Genomic DNA, 10,928 nt, shown 5'->3' with positions numbered 1-10,928 from the left:
TATATATATATATATATATATATATATATATATATATATATATTTGCTTTATATTAATATTTGCGATGTAGTTAGTCACTAATACCTAGTACGTACCTTTACTCACACTTCAGTCAGTTTCTAGTATCCAGCTACTAGTAGCTATTTTTAACTAGTTTTACCAACATATCGTAGCCAGTTACTTTAGCAAGCTTCATTCACATTTAAAGTCAGTTACTAGTAGCCAGTTACTAATAGCTAACTTTATTCACTTGCCGTAGCCAGTTACTAGTAGCTAACTTTACATATTAGATATATGTAAATCTTTTTTGGAGAAATCTCCTTTCTTAAAATCTTTCTAAGCGATATATGTGGTCTTTATTGTCTGAAGAATATGCCACTGAAAATTGATGTCTTTTGCAACTTTAAAGAAATTGCGGGAAAATGTTCAAGTTCATGATGTTAGTCACAATTGGCATTTAGGAGGTCATAAAATAAAAACAAGTTATACGCCTTATTGCATGGACTTAAAGAACTCAGATTGCATGAGCTCAATTTCTCACAATTTCATATTTAAAAAATACAGTGCCAGAATTTTATAGAAACCCTACCTTCTTTCAAAATGACAATGTGTTGATTATGATAAACCTTAAAAGATTTGTATATGTAAATATATAAGACACAGAGAATGTGTCTTTTTTGTTGTTGTTGTTGTTATTGTTTGTTTTAGAGACGTTCTTCTATATTTGCAATTTCAATTGCTTGAAAAATAATTATTTAAGCAAAAAATCACATGTGCAAGCCAAAAATAAATATTACAACATCTGAAATGCATAGCATTAACATAATTTTATTGCTTTTTATAAAGTTAGCACTTTAATTGTAATCTTATTCCGTGGATTATTTTGTATCAGTGCATACGTTGTTAGTAAATGCAAAAATAATAAATACATTAATATATTTCCATTCTAACTTTGAGATGAGACCTGCACTTTTATTTATTTTTTATTGATTTATTTTATTTTCCAAAAAAATGATAAGAAAAAACTGTTTAGTGTGTTTAAAATGAATGCCGATACGATCACATTACACATTTATCTGTACTTTTACATATTGATTTATAGTAAGAATGGCAAGATGAAGTGCAATGGTCTCAGATTTCATAATAAACATTGCATGATATCAAGCGCCTATCGTCCTTTAGAATATTTGCTGAAATATAACCCTTTTGTGCTTAACAATACTTTTACTTTTTTGTCATATTTATGTTGATGTGGAGTTTAGGAGAAAATGTTGACAATAATGATTGGGGTTTTTTTTCATAGGTTTTTATTTTGTTTTGTTTTTCTATTTTATCAACACACGTTTTACTTGAGACAGCTGCAACAAATGAATACTGGTCGTGATATGATAGTATAATTTCAATATCCAAGATGAGAGTTCATGTATTTTAGTTCTCCAATATTATCTAACATAGAGGAAATATGACTTGTTCCTAAATTAGAAAAGACATTTTACAACATGCATAGCAAGTGCATCGTCGTGTCTTCAAAGTTATAAAGACATGGACATTGTGCATCTGTATCATATCGGCTCTGGTAGAAATGATGAAAAGTTAAGAAAACTAGAAGTCAAAAAGAAGAGAACTTTACATGAAACAAGACTCTCCATAGCATTGATATCTACAGAAGTTTGCAAACCATTTCAAAACCTTGATAAAAAAATTAATATTTGGCTTAAATTTTGTCAAATACCAAGTTTGGCAAAAAGATCTTGCAGTTTTGAGGATTTTACCTTATTTTGCATTATTCATTTATATTCATGGCACCATGGCTGATTTTCTAAGTAAGTGTTTCTTTCGTTTAAAGAATGCTAACCTCTTCCGGTTTATGACGGAAATCGTCACTCCAATCACAATTACGGCAGGAACACCGATAGTTATTGCCATGGCAACGGGCCAGTATTTGTCGGAATCTGATTTGGTGGACTTTAATGACGTGTTCACGTCTTTCGTTTGTTCCTCTGTGCGTATGGGGCTTGTGGGGTCTGTGCTTCGAGAGATTACCTTTTTGGAATATTCAGTATAGTTAGACGTAGGAGTCGGTGTGCCTTTAGTTGTTGTTGTAGTGGAATATTCAACACTTGTTTTTATTACTGAATTTGTTGTGTTTCTGATATCCTTAGTTTTCTTTAGTAAAGGTCGTCCCGTTTCGGTGCTTGTTTGTATAGAGAACCCATCAGTAACAAAAGTATTTTTTGACTCTCTTGATTCATCTATGTCAATTACTTTTGAACTTTTTATATCAACATCAGTAGTCAAACTTTTAGTTACACTGAGATCAGATGTTGATTGCATGACGTCATGTGTTGTTTCAACATGAGTAGTGTGTCCTGTTGTAATACTTGTCAACTTATATTCTGCTTTATTCAGCAGTGGAATATCAACCGTTGATGTTGACTTCATATCCTTTTCTACGCTGACAAACGCACTGTTCTTTGTAGATTTCGTGACTGATTGTCGTTTAGGAGTAGTCAATTTACTTTTCGTTGATTGGTTAAATTTTGTTGTTGTTGTTGACTTGAGTAAGTTTGTGTTTTCTGCAGGTCTAGTTTTCTGAATATTGTTCATTGTTGTCAAGTCATGCTTGGTTGTAATGGCTTTTGTTTTGGCTAGGTTTTCGTCGCTTATCTTAATAGATGAAAAAGTAGATGTTGGACTTGATGAAGTTGTAGTAGCCTTTGTTGATAGTGATGTAATGTTTTTATCACTATCACTAGAACTGTTGCTATTGTTTTCGATGATGTCGCTACTGTTCCTGAATTTATTGGCCACTGTATATTCTTGCTGACCGAGATTTTTTTTCGTTGATAGTTTGTTCATAACAGTTGAAGTTTTATCCACACCTTGTGTTGTTCTTCCGATCGGTAGTTTTATGGTGTCTGTATGTGGAAGTGGTTCATGGGGGCTATGATTTGGGGCCACTACGGGGGGTATGTTTACGGATGAGTTACTTGTGAATTTGTTCCCGATCAGGAGGCCCAAAGGAGAAGATGCGTCACTTAAATTATTGGAATAGGGGTTCAAATCATTCATCTTGACAATCTGGAGGAGAGTTGATAAAATCTGAGAAAAATGAAATAAATTAGACAGAAGAAGTAATTAAAGGTCGAAAACAAATGGAATGAATTCTTATCACATAAACAATACATGCTCTCCAAAATTTTAACAATAAATTTCATACAATTGATATAATTCACTGGTTGAAACGATGCCATTCAGTTGACTAAAGGGAGACTAAATGTCTACTGAAAGGCGACTAAATGTAAATGCTTTCACAGAATCTTTATCACATTGTGCACATTCTATTTTACGTTTTGATCAGTCATATATCTGGGTTCCCCATAAGAAAATATAGACGCTGTCATTCTTTCTTTAATAGTGGGGGTAACCACATCTTATCCGCAAAGTTCTCCAGTAACACAAAATTAAATTAAGAGATTTTCACAGAATCTTAAAAATATATGTCATTCTATTCTACGTTTTAATCAGACACATATTTGGGCTTTTTCTTCGCAAAACATGAACATTGCCATACTTTCAATAATATTATGGGTACCCATATCAGAACTCCTCCACTGAATAACATTTAAATAAATGAGACTTTCCCAATCTTTATTTCATAGTGCCACTGTGCACCTCCTATAATAGGTTTTAATTTAACAAATACATGTATTTGGGCTTGTCCACAGCAATACATGAACTTTGTCATAATTTTATGCATGTACTCATACATGTATGAGAGGCGGGAGTATCATTTTGTGAGCTCAGTGCTCACAGTTCGGTTCAGTTATTTATGTAGCACAAACCATTGGGGGGAAAAACTCGAACAAGCGATACACATTAAAGAAAAAAATATTTCTTTATTTATTTGTTCTTCCCTGTGGGCGTGTACCTATAAATATAAGAAAAAAAAATAAGTAAAGATTGAATAAACATTCCCTAAAACTGAATTCACCCTCCATGTTTTGGTTTAGGTAATGGATTGAAAGCACAAATTTAATCGCGAAGTCTGCCGAAAACTTTCTAATATCGTTTTAAAGGAAGTTAAAGAAGGTAAACTCGGTTTTTATCATCAGTTCTGACAAACTTTGTTTACAAAACAGGCGAGATATCCGTGTGAAGGAAGTTGGTCAATGAAATTTGAACAGAGTCAAGGCGTGTTAATTTAATCTCAGTTACTGACATAAACTGTATCTTGTCGTCTGCTGATACCAGTGGCAGGAGATAAACCTAGATTAACTTCTAATAATTTGGTTGGGAACGTCTGTCGCGTATGGATCCTTTGAAAGATTTATCTGTGGTTTTGTTTGCATTCAACCATCACATCGTCCTCTTTTTTTCAACACTTAATTTCAGTTGAGAAAAAAAAAACATTTCAATAACTAATTTATTTATTTATTTATTTATTTATATTAATGCAATAAGTATTTTGATAGCCCAGTTACCCATTAAATTGCTTATTTCTTTCCACAATCCTCTCTATTTCCATTCATTAAAATCAGTTATTTATTAACACAAACCAAAGGGAGAGAACTCGAAATTTGATGGAAATTGAAAAAAAAATGATAAAATTTCACACCCTGTCGGAATATTCTGTGATTTTTTGATATCGGTGTTTTATTATTTCAGTGAAGTCAGAATTACTAGTAAAAAAAAAAACACACGTTACAACGGGTAATTGGTTGTTATATATATTTTTTTTCATCTTGAATCCTCGATAATATTCAGCCACATTTATATGAAAAATGCTAATAATTAAGAATGACGGATAATGATTTATTAACAATGAATTGTTAGATATACATTAACATGTATTTCTATGTAATGTTGTTCTTGGTATATTCAATATTCGCGTCAACTACATGTACATTTTGTTCCGTATCAGCATGCTTTGAAGAAATTTACATAATTCTCGTCATTGTTCATCTTTTTGAAAAAATATTCTTTTTTTTAAAAATACACTTACCAGAAAAACTGAAAAGTCCAGGGCAGTCACGATCATTTTTCTCAACTAAAATTTATATTTCGAATAGTAGCACGATTATTTTTCAATCATTTTATTTAAAGCAATGATCACATACTCCCTCGCAAATTCGCAACAAGTCTAAAAAATTCTGCACATAACATACACCCTTAATTTACACAAAGTGACGTAACTTTTGAGTAAGACTGGGTGCCTAGGTTTTGGGGGGCACGCATTCCAGAATTACCTGTTCAAGCCCTCATCTCCTTTGCCGATCTGCTTCCGAATTCCCCATTCGTCAAGTACCAAAACAGCAGATATACCTGTTGTGTATAGATAACTTTCCTTTATTTTTAAACATAAAGCGCAAACACTTTCTATCGAAACCTGTTGCACTTCAAATAAATGTATATATTTATCTTCAATCCTTTTTGCAGACACCATTTTGTTTTATTTTGTGAAGCGGGATTAAAATTACTTAAAATTTTAAATTTGTGGTCATCTAAATTGATCTGATTTCTTGCTACAGGAACACTTATATGGTTGCCATGATTATGTTTTTGAAAATCATTTAGTTCGTTCTTCAGTGCATGCATTTGCTTTTTCTGACTATATGAAATTATATACATCTACATGTACCTATAATGTATAAACATACTTCATGGATCTCTGTCCGTAGGAACCGGGAGCACAGGTACACACCTCCCCCAATAACTTTTCCGATTAGTTTTCTACAGAAAATATAGCTATTTTATGCTTGTGTCCTTCAATAATAACGTCTGATGATTTTTTTTAAAGCTTTTTATGAAATTTTTGCTGGATAGTGCTCCTCAAACTAAAATTGTTTAGTTGTGCCCTCCTCCCAAACTCAGATGAAATTTCTTCCTTCGGGTCTGTGATCAAATAGGTCAACCCAAACTTATTACCAAACTAACACAAAACCTTTAAGACTACAGTGCATTGGCAGAAACTAATTATTCCTAATTGAATACCTAAACTAGTAATGGAGAATATTATGACAGTTCGTTATGGAGGAATGAGTGCCACAATTCTTTCTTCATATTTTCATTTTGATATTTTTTTTAAATATCAGCTTCTTTTTTTAAAAACAATTTTATATGTATGATCTTATTTTTATTTCTTATTTTATTACTGCTTGCTTTTCTTATCTTTATTTATATTTTTAGTTTTATTTCTTGTTTTATTCTTGCTTTTCCTACTTTATTTGAATTTCTTAATACTCGATTATTACTATTATTTTTTTTTTTACAAACTTTCTTTTTCAGAATATCTAGTAATTTCATTCTAATTCAATAGTACAATTGTAAGTTGAATACGAAAATAAGAACTATAGGAAAGAGGAAGGAAATTAATATAACATTGTAAAAATTAAAAAGTAAGAATGATGCAACTTTCCAGCGAAATTACGACGGTAGGGGACCTCTCACATTAGTGTTGAACACATCTATGTGTCTCTTTCGGCAGACAAAACGTATCGGTGTTGTATAGTGAGACTTCTCCCATAGTCAGACTTCCCCTGGAAGGCTGTCTATATAGTCAATCTCGCCCCCCCCCCCCCCTTGGATAAGCAGAGGCACCTGAAGTGTGGGTATCCCTCCCATAATTAAAAAAAAAATAGCAAGATCTTATGTTTATCAAAATTATGTGATTTATATGTACCCTTTAATAATATCTTTATACACGTACAATGTATGTCGTTCTATGCAAGCAGATCGTTTAGAGACTGACCATGCAGGGTATAATTAAAAAAAAAATCATTATACCGTATATTGCCAATCTTTAAACCTAAGAAAATATACAATCCATAGAACTAACCATGAATGTGATTGAAGGGAAAATCTTATAATTTTGAGATATTATAAGGCAGCTCTTCTATTTTTTAATCAAGATTGGAGGGGGGAAGGGGATGTTCAACACTTCAGGTACCTGTGCTGAAGACTGGCTACACGTATATAGGGAGTCTTCACACGGGGAAGTCTTGACTATGGGGGAAGTCTAACTGTGTAAAAAGTCTCACTATATGACATCGCAACATTAAGTACAGATTCTTGTGTGCTTTGTTTTAATATTATACATGTAGGATGTTCTGTGAACCACTTCCATATGTTACAATCTTATTATAATTAACGAATTCCATGTATCTATAAACTGATACTGCCATATTAAAACTTTTCTACTGAGAGGCAGATGATTGTTGGATGGGGGTGTATTTCAGTGTAACCTTCATTTTACCGAACATATTTCTTCTAAGGAACATTACGTTCCCTAAATAACTACATGTACATAGGATTCTCACTTCTTCTCGTCCAACGAACATATTAACATATACATGTACCTTCCTTGGAACATCATAATTCCTGACTTATTGTACAAAGAGTCCTTTATTCATGTGAAAAAGTCACCTGCTCCAGGACAAGTGCCAGAAATTTTAACCTATGCACGGCTAAAGCGGGGGAGGGGGTGTTCCTTATCGTGTAAACGCCCATTGGGACACAGGAACTATTCCATGAATAAAATGCCCAGTTTTTTGTTTTTTGTTTTTTTTTTTTTTTGTTTTTTTTGTTTTTTTTGTTTTTTTTTTGACAAGCCCCCCCCCCTCCCTCCAATTAAATAAAAATTAAAAAAAATTAAAAAAAAAAAAAAAATAGAAATGAATAAATAAATCAATAAATTTTGCCTGAAACTAAAGAGATACATGTATTTCGTTTCTGAGTGTGTTGCCTAGGTCTGTCGGGGGGAGGGGGTGTTTCCTTCATTTAAGGTTATTTTTAATTACCTTACGACTTAAATTAAATAATTCTAAAAATCCCAAGCAGGTGTCTGCCCTCCCTATCCCTCCTAGTTCCGATCATGCATGTTTACCATTCTAGGTTTGCACAGGGAATGGCACACAGTCCCTCACTTTCCGACCCCCCCCCCCTCCCCTAGGCGGCCAAAGGCAAGGTTACCGTGAGCGGTGCAATAACTATATTAACAAATTAAATTAATTTTATTCATAAAAATTGACATTTTTAGTTGTTTTGTGAGTATTTTGAAAAAGAAATACTTTAATTATTCCGGAATATTGCAACTTTAACGGCTACATTCGCGTTTCCGCAAATACACAAAATCCTTTACATGTCGCGACTTCCGCTGTGTTAGAAATATTGCATCCGGGTAACTCATTATTACATAAATTTATGATTCTAACTAAGTAATAATATGTTTTACGGTGTGACCGTTGGGGCGAGCGCAGTTATACCATCAAAAAGCTATAGCAGCTTACACTTGTAACATTGATCCGCCTCTTCAAACGTCAAACTGCACGAGACACAGTCTAGACTGTGACGTCACATGACGTCGGAATTTACGGAGACAGCCGAGCGTCTGGTTGAACGAGACTTAAGATCTTGTGCAATAATAAATGAAATACGTTGTAGAGTAGATGTAATTATTTTTTGTTTCTTTTAAGCTCTCTGCAAAGAAAGGAAAGTAAACGTATCTCTCGGTAATGAATAATTATCCTTGGTCTTTTGTGCGTTTTGTAAGAATTTCGCATGGAACCCTGGTAGCGAAGGAATTCTGGGAATGTTGCACCAGAAAATTTGCCTAACGTATGTGCATATTTCATTCCGAATTTCCTCTGTTCTTACACGTTAGTCTATTGAGCTCGCTGCGCTCGCTATAATTAACAATTTGGAACATTAAAAAACATTTATTTCGAGAAGATTTAATTTGCATTTTATCATCATTGTACATTGAGTTACAAACTACACATAGTACACGAGAGGTTAGAATTTCAAGGCATGTACATTTTTGGCAAAACACTTTCTTCCCAAACTCAGGAAGAACTATCCGTAACATCTGTGCAATTCGTTTATTGTTGTCCGAGTCTGTCATATCAAGTTCAATATTATTCAGATCTTCCCGACACGTTCATCCCAGGAAGATAATTTGTCCGTCCTTCTCTCCTTCTTTACACTCTATCTCTTAGCAGCTTTGATGTATTTTTAGCCACATTTTTGACCACACTCTCCGGTTTTGAGGGTCGGATGTTAATTTTTCGTTGAGGTCATCTGCAGAAGAAAAAAAAAACATTGAGTTCAAACACGATGCTTCCATTTTGGCAATGGGGCAGCTCCCTCACTAAATTTTTAACCATCAACACCCCTTCCCTTACATGTAACTATGAATATATTGCAGAAATACACTTGTATTTATTTAAAACTAAATAAATGACATTTCATTTAACATTAAAGCAAATCTATAATGTTGAACTGAAGTTTTAAAATAAAAACAAGATGTAATAAAATGTGTATTCATCTTTTATGTGTTAGAAGTTTTAGTAAACATAATTAACTCTTTTACATTCTTTTACAATACAATCTAATTACAGTGTAATATGTAGTATCACATGCACGTTGAGTCTTTAATAATGAAACCGGTAAAAATTGACGAAATTAATGTGCAAGACAAGTATTTTTGCATTCTCAAACCACCAAATCCATTTTCCGTCAGGGGCTTGGCCCACTCTATCCCCACCAGGGCTCCGCCCTGGACCAGCTTAAGGCCTAAGGCAGCCCCCAGCCCCCCTGCCGCTATGGTTTCGCCTCACTAGAATTTTAAGATACGCCCCTGGAGTTAGCGTTATAGAATTTTTTTGCTTTCGAACTCATATAATTAAAGCATTTATCACTCTCAAAGAATTTTGAATTCAGTTCTTGAAGGTTACTTATGTAAGTTACTTTCAATTCAAAAGATACTATTCAAAGCTCCTTTTAAAACAGTATACCATGCATTACGTAGCAGTAACGTATACTGCAGTGTAAAATGCGGTGGTGACGTTCCCGCTAAAGTATAATTGTCGTGCATGACCGAATTCTCTTTAGATTTCAAATTTCAAAATATCAAAGTATTTTTGAGAAGAAGAAAAAAACTCACCGGCTTAGGTTGTAATCCTCTTCTTCTTCGGAGTCTGACACGGTGAATTCTATTTCTTCTCCAAATAGTTCCTGCCGGAGTCGAACGATTTCTCTCCCCTTGACTTTGGAGAACTTATAATAGATGTCTCTCATAGCTTCTGTCACAGCCATGCGCAGTCTCAAAGAATATCGAAAACACTTCTGTCCCGCTTCTCGTGCCCGGAGGTACCTGATTTATATTTATCAAAGAAAAAAAATACGACTTTACACTGTTTTTATCTACGGCGATACTTAAGTTTATACATGTAAATTGCTTAATGCTATAAGTGAGGAAGAAAATAGGATACATACACCTATAACAAGTCATTCTATTTAAAAAAAGTCCTATATAAAGTTAATTGTCATCCAAAGTAAAGGAGGCTTTTAGACACACACCCCCACCCCACCACCCTGCCTCGATAATATATGCCTCGGGCATATTTTTAAAATTATTTTTAAATGATATACTTTGCACATATTTACAATTTTTACAACAAATAATGTACACATATTTCCATGTTTTGAATTGAAAAATTCCAGGGTGATAAATATTCTGAGGCGGTATCCTCTCCTTAAGTTAGAATACATCAATGTTTGGTGCATAAATTACACGAGCATGAAAAACCTTTTTTACCAATCTACGTGTACTTTCATCTCGCTCTTCGTAAATTTATTTGTCGCTCGTGTAAGTTCAAGAACATCTTTCTATGAAATCGTTTTCTTTAATAAAATTTGACATCATTATGAAGTGCTGTTTCTCAGAATGATTATTATTATAGAAATTTGTAGATATTTTTATGTAAGAATTATTACTTTGTCTCCCGGTAAACATTCTATAAATGAAAATTATGAATTACAAAGAGTTTTTAACAAAAAAAACGCCCTTAAAAAGGGTCAATACACTTTTACATGATTGTGTTTTACAAAAAAAAAATCGAAATTTTGTCGAATAATTATACCTCTT

Source organism: Saccostrea echinata, unplaced genomic scaffold (assembly GCF_033153115.1).
Source record: "Saccostrea echinata isolate AGI-Se365-2 ecotype Australia unplaced genomic scaffold, CSIRO_AGI_Sech_v1 ptg000028l, whole genome shotgun sequence".
Taxonomy (NCBI): Eukaryota; Metazoa; Mollusca; class Bivalvia; order Ostreida; family Ostreidae; genus Saccostrea; species Saccostrea echinata.
Note: the sequence above shows the minus strand (reverse complement) of the source record.